The following is a 13980-nucleotide window of genomic DNA, read 5'->3' as shown; positions in this document are numbered from 1 at the left end:
GCGACCTCTCAGCGGCGTTCGACACAGTTTCTCAGCACACCCTAAAATGCAGACTCCACGACGCAGGGATCCAAGACAAGGCCCTTGACTGGAACTGCTCCTTCCTCTCTGGTAGAATGCAGCGGGTCAGACTCCCCTCTTTCTTCTCAGACCCTACACCTACCACCTGTGGAGTCCCCCAGGGGTCCTCCCTCAGCCCTCAGCTCTTCAACGTCGACATGGCTCCGCTCGCCCCATCGTCAGAACGTACGGACTCAACATTATGTCATACGCAGACGACACCCAACTCATCCTCTCCCCATCCAACGAACCAAACACCGCCAGACACAACTTTCGAGAAGGCATGGAAGCCGTTGCTTAATGGATGAAAAACAGCTGCCTACACCTAAACACAAACAAAACGGAAGTACTCATCATGGGCGCAAAACCAGACGCCTGGAACGACACCTGGTGGCCCCCCGCCCTCGGAAGCCCGCCCACCTTCACAGACCATGTACGCAACCTGGGATTCATCCTGGACTCAGAGCTCAAGATGGCCCGGCAGATCAACTCCGTCTCATCCTCCTGCCTCCACACCCTCCACCTCATACGTAAGACCTTTAAATGGATCTACCTCGAACACAGAAAGACCGTCACTCGCGCCTGGTCACCAGCAGGCTCGACTACGGCAACACACTCTATGCCGGAATAAACAAAAACCTCACCCACAAGCTACAGAATATTCAAAACGCCGCAGCAAGACTGGTCCTCAACCTGCCATGCCACTGCCACATCTCTCAGCACCTGCACACACTCCACTGGCTCCTATTCGAAGCTAGAGTCACCTTTAAGATGCTTACCCATGCTCACAAGGCCCTCCACGACACCGAACCAGCATACCTGAACAGCTGACACAAATTCCACGCACCCCAAAGGACCCTATGATCAGCCCAGCTCTCCTACGCCGTGGTCCGCCGCACTAGAAAGACCAGATCAGGAGGCCGCTCCTTCTCCTTTTGCGTGGCCAGTGCCTGGAACGACCTTCCGCTCTACCTCAGACAGATAACATCGCTCCCCATCTTTGCAAGAAACCTCAAAACCTGGCTCTTCGACAGACCCCCTTCTTGATGGACTGGAACATGCAAACCCCCCTCCACACCCCCAGCGCCTTGAGACCCTTACGGGTGAGTAGTCACACTTAACAAACACCTTGAACGCGTACATTTCCATTTCACAGTTTCCAGCTCTGTCAGATGTAGTAGATATGTTTCTGTGCATGTGCGGAGCAAGTTGTGTCCTCTGTTCTGCAGTGTCGGCTTTGCTCATTGTACCACGTTGTCGTCATTGTGGGTGTACTGTTCTTGCTATATGTGTGTCCTGCAGTGTGCCACGGGGATCAGGGACATGATCCAGGGTAATTGTGGGTGTGCATTGTGCTACACCTCGTGCATGCGTGCCATTGTGCCCATCTCCCCCAGTCCCCAGAGTACCTGGTCATTGCTCACCCTATTGATGTTGTGTCAGGTCCTCTCAAGCTGTGTCCTTACTCCCTACTCCTTGCACCATCTCCACACTGATGACTTTGGCCTCTGTTTCCTCCAGCTTCTCCTGTGGCGCAGGACTCCAGCCTCCTGTCTCCACTGCAGCCTCTCTGTTGGCAGCAGGTTTGTGCCTGGTTTAGGGTGTCACATCATGCCAGCGCCTCTTGGCCGCCTCGATTGGCCTCCTTGACACTCCGACTGTATTCCTGGTAGTCTAGTTGTGGGCCAGTTGATGGTAGTGTTCTGTCACCTCCGTGACGCTGATCTGGTTTTGCTGTGGACTGCACCCAGTCTTCCTCTCCCTCTCCTTCTTGGCCGTCGCCGTTCCCGTTGTTCCTTGCTGGTGGTCTGTGGGGGTTGTGGGGTTCGCATTGGGCTCTGCGCTCGGTCAAGGTGCATCCTTGTTGCTACATGCTTTGGATTGTTTCTGGTGTGTTGTTTCTGTAGTTTTTATGGTGCATTTTCCCGCCAGACGCGTGGAATTTGCAGGCTTGTCACTGGTTTTCGCTGCTTTTTGTACCGCGATTGGCCTCATTCTAAGATTTTTTTGTGTTCGCGTTGTGCATTTCTGCGGTGTGGCGTTGATTTTAACGCAGACATTTGACGCATTATCTGGAGACTATCACATGGTACCACTGTGTTGAGAATGCTTGGTTAACATGCCGTAATTTTCCCGCGATACACTGCGATGTTGGAAGTTGCGTTTAGTTACTTTTGCGATGGTTATCACACGTTCATGAGAATATGCCCCTAAGTGCGGGGCTTGACACTCGCTCATGCAGTGTTTTACACTGTCCACCCCATCCGAGCAATGGAGGGCCAGTAAGGGCGGGGACAGACTGTTCCAAAGGGCACCTATGCTAATTAGGATCAAAGCCTTGGGCCTGTGGCTCTTGATTTACCCCGATAGAGAGGCCTCGTTGAAGATTCAATGGGGATTTCTTGAAGGTTTTCGGGTAGGATACCTGGGTCCCAGGGAACGGAGGTGGGCAGAAAATTTGAAGTCGGCCAGGGAATTGCCAGAGGTAGTAGCAGCAAAATTGACAAGCATTTGTAATGAAATAGGACTCATATTTACGCAAGACCTATTGCATTGGAAGCGGTAGTCATCGCGGACAATGGGAGTGAGGGCGGAGCGGTGGGAGGCACAAACAACAGCAGTGAGTGGGAGAGAAGGCACGGACAACGGGAGTGCAGGCAGGGGGAGAAGGAAGGCATGGACAACAGGAGTGTCGGTGGGGGAGGGGAGATATGGGGGCGAGAAGGCATGGACAATGGGAGTACAGGCGGGGGAGGGGTTGAGAAGGGTCAGAAATAGGGAGCGAGGGGGGAGTATAGAAGGCAGTAGGAGAACCTCATTAATGAAAATAGTGCTCACAGTTTAAATAACACGTACTGTGTAACACTTGAAGGATAAGGGCCAATATCCATGGGAGGATACAAATGGTGACCTGGCCGTAATAAGGAAGGACTAACAAGCCTATAACTGAATCCAAAGGCAGCATTTATGAAGGACAAAGACACAAGCCAATGAAAAATATGGGTGGAGGACTGGTCAGGGCTTCTCTCACGTACCGAACTACAGTAGATCTTCATCAGAACAGCACTTGCGTGCTGACACTAGGCTCGACCTTAAAAACACCAGGCGAAAGGTCAGGGGAGAAAGTCACCTCCTCTTCCACACATACGCCCCTACCGGCCTTACGGAAAATGCACTGATCGAAGCATTGGTGAAATTGCGCGTGAAGATGTCACCAACTGCTCCGCGAGACAGAGGGTCTGGGGGTGGATTCTTGCATGGGGAAGTTGTTGTGCGCAGTACTGAGAGCAATGCAAGCCCCATGGCTGTGAACTTGGTTCTGGAGAAGCTAAAAGTCAGGAAGCGAAACTGGCCTCAATGATTGCTTACGAGGAGCTATGGGCAGAGCCGGCCTTTGCTAAAATAGCGTCCTGGGCGTGGGTGGAGAGATGTTTGGCGACCTTGCTGATGAAGTAGATTAAATGAGGCAGCAGGGGGTCCCTCTTGTGTTCAAGGATCTGTACCTTGATGAGCTGGGACTGGCCCATGAACATAAACATTCCGGACCTCTCCAGCACACTACACTACCATTAGCTGCCTCACGCACATGATAGTTTTGTTGATGTGTATCAGCAGGGGGCAGAGGGTGAAGGGAGGGGGTTAAATGTGTTAAAAATATCACCCACGATATGATAATGAAGGACTAAAACCACTTTACACTGGCAAATCAGATAGAAACAAACATGCAGAGACAAGGACAAGGTCCATCAAAATATTTGGCCCTGGGCCTCGGCCCAGCTCACCCATGCTAAATAAAGGCCAATCTTACTCTTGGACTTATTTATGGGCCGACTGCGTGCCAACCACTGGTGCGTGCATGTTAGCAAGTGCCTCGTCGGCCAATTCATGGCACTTGGTTTGGGCCAGCTGAAACGAAGAGCCCCTGCTGACGACTGAGACCGGGTGCATACTCTAGAAACTGCTCGTGAGATGTGCTTTGTACCCTGTATAAAGAAGTGAGGTCGAACTCTGCCTGAGTGACCCCCCTCCCCACGAAGAGCTACTTAGGAGTTTAAGCGCACACGCAAATTACACAACAATGTAAAATCATTAGGGGCTGACATTTTCATATACACTTCACTGGACAACTCTGTGGGACGCCTCCGTGTGTGGTTTGTTAGCTTTGAACCCCAAATAAGGTCCACTTCCTGAAGCATAATCAATGAGAATAGCTATACTTCCAAGCAATGCGGTAGTCAAATTAAATTAGCAAAGGTTGTTTTTATAGAAAATAAGGCAACCTAGTAGACTAAACCCCTACTTCGAGACGTGGAGGTAACAGGTTCAAAATTACGCCTTTCACCCTTGGCAAGTTGATTACAGGCTTCTAATAATCACTGATCAGAACATTGTGTCTGCGGTGCCATGCTCATCTGTTAGACAGAGTGGTAGGCAGGAGACGTCCTAAGTGCCTGTTTTCTCCACAGGGGCTGCTGGGCTGTGAGCCATCCCGGAAATCCAACGGGTACTGACGTGTTTGTAGGGCCGCTGGTGTGCAATATGAACAGGCCCATAGTACTTTGAACTAAATACAAACCTATGGTAATTGCTCTTCACCCCAGTCACAACACCCCCTCGTGCACCCAGCCCTGGAGGGTTATGTGAAATACACAGTTTCTACAAAAAATTACACTAGGCTGGATGGAGTCATTAGGTCGCACTAGAGTGAGGACCCTTGCTGTTTCAAGCACTTAAAGAGTAGCCTGGGTAAACAGGAGAAAGCAGTCCTAGCAACACTGACCTTGGGCAGCCTGTCATGACCTTGGACGGACATCTTTTTCTGGCTGCGTCCCTCCTCTGCAGAAATTGATAGCCCTAAGAAACAGATCTGAGCCATCTAAGCAAGTAACTGCCTTCCCACACTTCTCCTTTCAGATTCACTGGGGCACACACTCCTGGAAACAAGTGGCAGAGCACAGTAACCATGCAGGGCCTCATGAAAACTTCCTGAACCCAGGACAAACTGCACGCACAGGCCATGCAGCCCTGGGAACAGCCTCGCATTTCCAACCTGCCATTCGCTTGGCAGGGTAAAGCAAACTCAAAGAACTGTTTTCATACAGTGCCGCACACAACTCTTCTGGTGTGTCTAAGCAATGCAAACAGGAATCATTATTATTGTTAAATAATGAAATGGTATTGAGTTGTTTCTTCTCTGGAATACCGGGTCACTGAGGGTAAACAGGATGTGCTGTCAAGGCATTAACTTGTACACCTAAGATTCCCAGAAATTACTTAATACTGTTGTGAAAGGGTGTGCAAATCGGGCTCGTCGCGTACGGGTGCACAAGGAGCCGCAGGCAGTGTGATGACTCCATGTGTGCACGAATCATGCCATTCAGTTTTTGGCAGCCAGCCATTTTCTCAAGTGCCTTGGTGAACAATCAGATAAGGGAGGCAAATAGATAAGTAACATCCAGCTACATTATAGATGGGCACCCAGAAGCCTAAAGTGCTACAGCGCTGTACAAGTGGTGAGATGACAATCCATAACGCAGCGTGGTGGACACAATGTAATAAATAAAGCCCCGTTCCATAATAAAAAGGCAATGGATGTGCTGAATTTAGTGGTTGAGCATTTGACATCACTGCTCCACTGTGTGACCAAAGAGTGAATGAATGTTACACAAAACACAAAAAATACCCACAACCAAACACAAAGAAAGATGAAGCAGGCCACCACCGACACTCAACCCACCCGGCCTGAATAGTCCACATCAGCTGCAATTCGCCATTTGTGTGGTTCTGCAGCATAGCCTATTCCCAACACTCCGAGCTGATCCTAGGGTGACCAACCGTCCGTAAATTTCACGGACCGTCCGTAAATTGGACCTCACGTCCGTTGTCCATGAGGATCCTTTTTACGGACACCTTTTGTCCGTAATTTTGGCCTTGCAGGGAACAGAGCTTTTTCCTGTGAGAGGTCTCAGCTCCCTGATGGGGCCGCCTCGCACCTATGTTCCAGCACAAGAGCAGCCCCTCCCGCCCATTGTCATTCTGTATGGTGCTGATTGCAACATATAGAATGACAATGGGCCAGTTTGGACGGCTAATATCGCCTTCCATTCCTGCTGAGTTTAAAGCTGTCCACAGGATCTCAAAGTCTACTAAAGCCTTCGTTTCTTATTTATCCATGAACATTAAGCAGAGAGTGGGGCTGCTAGCCCATTTGAAGCATTTAGAAACAAACAGAGGCATTTGCACTTCTGAAAGTACTGTGAGTGGGCTTAAGGGCTCTCCCTGCCCCTCCCACACTCTCGGAACTCGGCCTGCTTATGAATATGAGAAATCAGAGGCTTTCAAAGCGCATTTAAACCGTTAAGTAAATGAAACCCACAAGTTCTCAGTTTGTAAAAAAAAAAAACATGAGTGCCAGTGCTCTCTTCAGGAGGAGTCTGCAGCTTACACCCCACATTGCCCCTGCCATGCTGCCGGTGATAATAACAACGCATCTACTACCCATCACACTCATACAACTGTGAGAATTTGGATATTGTAGGCCCCCAAAGTTATAAGAATTGCTGGAGCTGCAGGTAATAGCCGTTTTTAATGTATATTGAATTAATAATTAACTGTTAACAACAATTAGTGGACTGCGTGTTCTTGCAGCCAAGAACAAGTAGGAAACAGTTTACAAGACAAAATTGGGTACTGTAGTAACGTGATCATGTCCATGTCTGATAACAGCATGGAATATTCCTCAGAAGGTTTAAAAGCACGCCAAGTTGACACAAGCCAAATTTACACACGCCAAATTGACACAAGCAGGCCTCTGTAACCAGACTTGAAAATATCTTTTCAGCGTAGCCTTCTGTAATGTGTCTGTGCAGGGAACAAACATAGTTGTCCTGTAGGTCAAATTAATGCAGCGAACTATTAACGGGGACCTAGCCAATCGTCTATGGGTATAAGTAGATCATTGAATGATTCAAGGCCCAACTCCCTTTACATGTGCATATATGCGGTGTACTATTCCATCAATATCAATCAGCATATTTCAAAGTCTGGTGCAGATGCGCAAGTGCTCCGTGTGTGATATAATACTTACATATATACACAAATAGTACAGGATATCCACATGTTTTACACCACAGAATATACTGAGCTAATTATCTTCTTGACTCAAGTGTGGTAGGTAGAGGACCCTGAGGGTATGTGGAGATTTTCACTCAGGTGGAATTAAGCTGTTGTCGGATCAGGACAGCACATTCTGTCTAATGTCTTTAGTATGAATAATCTTTTCTCAGCCTCCTGGGGTTCTCACATCATATGACTATAATGATGAAGATTTCACAATCTTCCAGCGCATCCCATAAAATGAGCTGGACCCTGTGTAGTGGAAGCGCTGGCCGTCCAACATTGCTTGAGGAGGTTGGGATTATAGAGTAGAATTCAAGATGCTGACTGTTGTTGATGGAATGCACTGCATTTTTAAATTGAGAGGGGCCTAGAATCATTAGATTACATACTATTATAAACCTGGGCGATTGGTTGGGTTTGTGTTGAGGGATCCCTGCATTAATTTGACCCTTGGGACCATTGTGTTTGTTGTAGAAGAGTTGGGGAGAGGAGTTCGCCTAACGGCTAGGGTGGTCGACCTCGAATCTGGGGAACTGGGTTTGACTATCGGCAATGCTGCTCAACATCCTGTGATTCTGGGAAAATCACTTAATCTCAACGTGCCTAACAAAAATGAATGTGCCCTCATGTAATGCAACTGGTGCTATGTAAAGCGCTGTGATACCCGATTCGGGTCGATTCGGGTCAAGTTCGCGCTATATAAAACTCTGTAAAATAAAAATAAAATAAAAAACTGTGGAGGTAATCTCCAGGTTAATCAGACAGCACCACCTTGTGGTAGACTGTCAGAAAGTGCTGGTGTTGACAAGTGTGAAGCCCAGCACTGACTGGGAACCACTGGATCAAATTAAGCACTTCGTCAAGTACAGTTTCTTTAATAATTAATAATCGTGTTCCTGTTGCAGATACTTGGTCCAAAGTTGCACTGGATTACAGGGTTAAGGTAGTTCATCAGTCTCTCAAGATTAGCGGTGAGACCCCAATCCAAACAAGAAGATCTCCACCCCTTTACAGGTCTTCATTTTTTAGGAGGGGAAGTGCATTGAGCACAGTGGGTCTGATTACAAATCACTCAGAGAGTTATCGTGGGGGATTGGAGGGAGGGATTGTCGTTGCCCAATCACAAGTCATGTTTTATACTAACACTTCAGCAGTTCACCAGAGACCCTGAAGGTGCTAGAAGAAGTTTATCGCTACCTGGACAAAGGGAACACGTCTTCTTCTTCTGAGCCTCTTTCGTTCTTTGATCCGATCATTTTGAATTGATGTGTTGACATGGAGGTTTCATATCGACATAGTATTATTGATTGTTTTCTAGTCTTTACCAACTGGTGAGAATGGATGAATCCAAATAATTTCACTCCATATGACCTTTTATGTAGCCCAATTTTCGACCCGATCTGTAAATCTTGTTATTTGATATAGGTGCAAACAGGGGGCAATGTTGTTTCAAAATTCGGGACCTTATCCGTGGCAAATGCTGTAAGCTTTTTCATTGCATGTATTGATCAGACCCTGGATGGACCACCATTTTGTTTCGATGGTGTGGTTGGGGATGGTAAGTTATAGTCAGTCTGGAGGCTAGAAGCAAATGGGTGATGAGCTTTCCCCCCAGTGAGGTCAAAGGGTATTCATTATAGGGACACCAACCGTCCGTAAATTTCACGGACCGCCCGTAATTTGGACCTCACATCCCTTGTCCATGAAGAGCCCACCCCGCCCATTGCCATTCGGTCAGCGACTGATTGGCCCTATACAGAAAGACAATGGGCCAGTCTGGGCTCTTACAGCATCTGGTGGGCCTCCTCCTGCCTCGGTCTAGGGCAGGACATTCTGTCAGATGGAAGAAATTTACAAAACAAATGTACAAAAACGCCCATGCTGCTATGTGCCAGTTCATGAAAAGAAGCTGGAGAAAGAAGTTAAAGAAGAGGTTATAGTTCTTACACAGTCTCATCATTTCAGAGCTGAAGCATTTTTTTTGTCAAAGGTGTTTTTATTAATATTTTGTAAGACAGAAGAAAAAGAAAGACATGCAACAGTCCCGCACAACTTCCCACGCAGGGGGCATATATTAAGTCAGGTGGAAGATATGGCATGGATAAAAGGCAGCACGTGCATCCAGGTCGTAAGAGGCCACTAGCTAAAGGGAAGAACATGTAGCGTAGCTCAAACGAGACATAAGGCCATACAAGGTTAGGGCTAATGGCAGGGACAGGCGTTACTGCATATTTAGAAAAATATATGGGGCCTGCATTTTCTCAAGCTTTGTCCATCTCTCCGCCTCCTACATGTGTCAGGCCGTCGCAAGAACATGAACGAAAAACACCCACATCCACCCCCAATCCCCCCCACCCCCCTTAGTGGTGGTAGCTATAGTCATACAAACACAGTCAACTGGATGGATAATTCTTACACTTGAAACAGATGGAGGGCTCGCACCGTAGGCGGGCAAACCGCAGACGGCAAGCCTTTAGAGAGAAAGCGAACTAGGGGGCCCCAGCGAAACGTGAAGTTCCGAAAACCGCTGAGGAAGATATCAGCCATACGTTCCATGCTCAACAACTTCCATAATCTCGCATGCCACAGGGAAAGCGCTGGGGCTTCCTTCTTCTTCCAGGCCGCTGCTAGGGTCAGTTTGGCCGCTCCAATACAAAGCAAAAGTATCTTTTTGTCTGCTCTGGTTTGGTGTTCAAGATCCGGATCCCGAAGGCCCAGCAAAACATGGGCCATAGAATCCGCGATCGGGTAGCCCAGAATCTCCTTAATGTGGGATAGAATCTCCTCCCAAAAGGGACGTATGGCAGGGCAGTCCCACCATATGTGCCTGAAGTCTCCCAGTAGGCCACAGCCCCTCCAACATCTATCCGAGGAGCCCGGAAAAATCCGGCTCAACGTAGCCGGATATAAGTACCAGTCCATCATTGTTTTAAGATGGGCCTCCCTAAGCTCCACAGAATGATTATGTTTAGCTATATCGTGCCACAGGTGGGACCATTCCTCATCTGAGATACTGCGTCCAAGGAGATCCTCCCAGAGGCCCATGTATCGCGGCCTAGGGGAAACGGTCGTAGACAGCAGGAGGCCATAGAGGAAGGAAATGGCACCCCGCATGGTGGATGTCTTAGTAAGGAAGGTTTCGAAGGGGGTAAGCGGTCTGGTGGCCGCATCCTGGACCGAGGTGGACAGCGCCCAATGGAGTAACTGGGTATGGCAGAACCGCTCCGACCGTTGGACCTCGTAATCCCGCATACAGTTGTCAAAAGTGAGCGGGGCATAGCCATGGAAAAAATGCGTCAGGGCTAGGCAGCCCCCCTCCCTCCAAGCATCAAAGGGACCTTCATTTGCAGCAGGGGGAAGGGCAGGATTAAAGTGTATGGGCGTAAAGGGGGACGGGAATGACGTCCAACGTTCATCACCAGAGACCGAGTCCCACACCTTCAAAGTAGTGCCGGTGGGGGTACTAATGTAAGCGTTCAGGGGCCTATCACCCTTGGGCTTCCACACCAAGTCCCATATCGCCCTCCCCGTAACACTCCTGTCCATGTGCAACCAATGTTTCTCCGAAGTAGGCTGGGACCACTCCACCAACACCCGCAGTTGTGCAGCCTTGTAGTATAACTGCAGGTCGGGAAGGCCTACCCCAACCTCCTTCCTCGGGCTTCGGAGAATGTTAAACGAAAAACGAGCGTGCCCCCCTGCCAAATAAAGCGAAGCATCAGTGTTTTGATACGGCGGAAGAAGTCTCTGTCCAGTACAATAGGAAGCGCCTGGAAGAGGTATAAGAACTTAGGAAGAAGGGTCATTTTGAGCGCATGGATCCGACCCAGCCAAGATATGTACAGTGGCCGCCATCGGGCCAGGTCACCCCGTACTTTCTCCCCGAGAGGAGGAAAATTGGCAGAATACAGCTTCCCGATCGTGAGAGTCAGATGGACCCCCAGGTACAGTAAGGAGGAGAGGGTCCATGGTAGAGGCGTGAGCGGCCGGAGGCGGTCCACCTCTGCCGAAGACAGTGTGAGGTTGAGAATATAGGACTTATCGGGGTTGATTTCAAAGCCCGCCACTTCCTCAAAGCGCGCTAGGGCGTCTTGAACGTGGGGAAGGGAGTGAGCGGGTCCGAAAGGGAAAGCAGGACGTCATCGGCGAACAGGGTGATCTTGTGTTGTTCTCCAGTGAAGGGCAGTCCCCGAATATCCGGGTTCTCCCTTACAGCGAGCGCCAGAGGTTTGATGCTTCAAGCAAAAAGCAGGGGGTAAGGGGGCAGCCCTGTCTAGTACCGCGCGAATGTGGAAAAAACGCCAACAGATGCCAGTTAACCGTTACTCTAGACCGGGGACTGCTGTAGTCCGCTTTGAGCATCCCTAAGAATTTGGGCGAGAAGCCAAACGCCGTCAGAGTTTGGAACAAGAAGCCCCAGTCCACCCGGTCAAAGGCTTTCCCAGCGTCGAGACCTATTAGGACTGCCGGGATCTTGAACCTGTTGGCTTTCTCGATTAGATGGATCACTCTCCTGGTGTTATCATGAGTTTGGCGCCCTTTAATGAATCCTGATTGGTCCGGGTGGATGAGTGCCGGCATCAGGTCCTGTAGCCTGTTAGCGATTAGGGAGAGGTATAACTTAGCAACCACGTTAAGTAGGGCTATTGGCCTATACGCAGAGCACTTGGATGGGTCCTTCCCTGGCTTGGGGATGATCGAAATAACAGCCTCCGCCATGGAGCCCGAAGTCATGCCTGACTCCGCCATGGTATTAAAAAGTTGCACCAAAAATTCAGCCACCTCAGAGGCAAAGGTCTGATAGAAGAGAGCTGTAAAGTCATCCGCTCCCGGAGCTTTATGTGGCTTCAGAGCTTTAATGGCAGTCATGACCTCCTCACTGGTGAAGGGGGCAGTGAGCAGCTCGTTTCATTCCGCGGAGACCCGAGGGGGGGGGAGCGCGGCTAGGTCATCTTTTTGTCTCTCGGGATCAAGGGAATCCCCCGAGTACAATGCTGCGTAGAAGTCACCGAAGAGGCCAGCCTTGGCCTCATCACTATGTACCAAGGCCCCTGCCGCGTCTCGGATCCCCCCTATATATTCCCTCTCTCTCTTGTCCCGGAGTTGGCGGGCCAGATGTTTCCCCACTTTGTTACCCTGCGAATAGGAAAGGCGTCGCAGTTTCAGCAAGGTAAATTCCGTCCTGTTATTGTAGTGAGCTCTGAGTTTGCCCCTGACAGCCGTCAGCGGTCTCAGTGTCTGTCTGGAGGGATTTTGTTTATGCGCCAACTCAAGGGCGGATAGTTCCCTCTCCAGTTCCTCCCGCTCCGCCCTTCTCAGCTTGTTAAGGGTGGCATTAAGTGCCAAGCAACTGCCCCGTATCGATGCCTTGAAGGCGTCCCACCTAGTAAAGATAGAGGTGTCGTTCTTGTGGTTAAATTTAAAAAAGTCACGGATAGCCTTCCGTATAGCTTTACAGGAGGAGTCATCCCGGACCAGGGAGGCCGGAAAGTACCACTTGCGTTGGATAGTGCCTCCCGCCGCCCAGTGTAAGCAAAGCGTAAGCAAACTGTGATCCGAGACAGACAAAGCAAAGATCCTAGCATCGCGCAGATTCCCCCTAAGGGATTGACTCAAAAAAATGTGGTCTAAGCGAGAATAAGAGTGATGTACGTGGGAATAGAAAGTAAAGTCCCTAGTCTGGGGATGGAGAAAGCGCCAACTGTCTATAAGACCCATGTCCCCTATCCTCTGTTGTGTCTCAGCGGAGAAAAGGCCCGTGTCGGATCTCTGGTGATGAGAGCTGTCCAATTCCCTATGCCATACCAGGTTGAAGTCCCCCATCACAATCAAGACCCCCTCGACGAAGTCCTCAACAATCCGCAGCAGGTCCCGAACAAACCCATTTTGACCGACATTGGGGGCATATAGGACTAAAAAAGACCTCAGCTTGCCAAGGAGCATACCCTTACCCATAAGCCAGCGGCCCTCCCTGTCGGTACGCACATCCATGGGCTGGAAGTGTAGGGCTGAGCGGAAAAGAAGGGCCACTCCCCTGTGTTTCGTGGGGGCTGAAGACCTGTAAATAATGGGAAATTGCTTATGCTTAAGGCGGGCTTCATCCTTCCGTGCCAGGTGGGTTGCTTGAAGGCCCACCACGTCTAATTTATGGTCAAGGATATACTTCCATACCCTCTGGCGTTTCTGGGGGGAGTTTAAGCCCTTCACATTCCAAGTACCTAAAGTGAGAGGCATCACAGAATCAGAACCCCCTCCCGCTCCTCAATCTGAAACAGTCCGGTAGACCCCTTCCTCCCCAGCCAGGACCAATGCCCCTCAACGTTCCCTACCTCGCAAGTGCAAGCAGTGCATAGAAGCTCAGGCCCCTGCCCTCTCCACGACATGCAAAGACCGACCCCCCTTACCCCCCTCCAGGTCATCCAGCACAGCACATCCAACACCTTCCATCCACCACGAAACCCGCACACAAGATACTCTGCTACCACCACTACCCTTCCTCCCCTCCCCCCCACCCACCAGACCCCAATCCCCCCAACTCTCAGAAAGAAACAAGTCTGAAAAAGCCATGCAACAGAAAACAATGCGAGGCACTGCAAGGGGGCCTCCCAATAATGACCGCAAGGGTCGGGGTGGCGAGACCAGGCAGTGTCCACCCAAAACACAAGTCCGGGGTGACGCACCAGTGAGTTCATAGATCATTCGTGGTACCTGATGGAAATGTGCCCCTCCGGCTGCCACGCAGCTCCGTCCTGGGGCATCACGCCGCAGATGAGCTATCGGTTCTCGTCGCCTCCGTCACCA

Source organism: Lissotriton helveticus, chromosome 11 (assembly GCF_964261635.1).
Source record: "Lissotriton helveticus chromosome 11, aLisHel1.1, whole genome shotgun sequence".
NCBI lineage: Eukaryota > Metazoa > Chordata > Amphibia > Caudata > Salamandridae > Lissotriton > Lissotriton helveticus.
Note: the sequence above shows the minus strand (reverse complement) of the source record.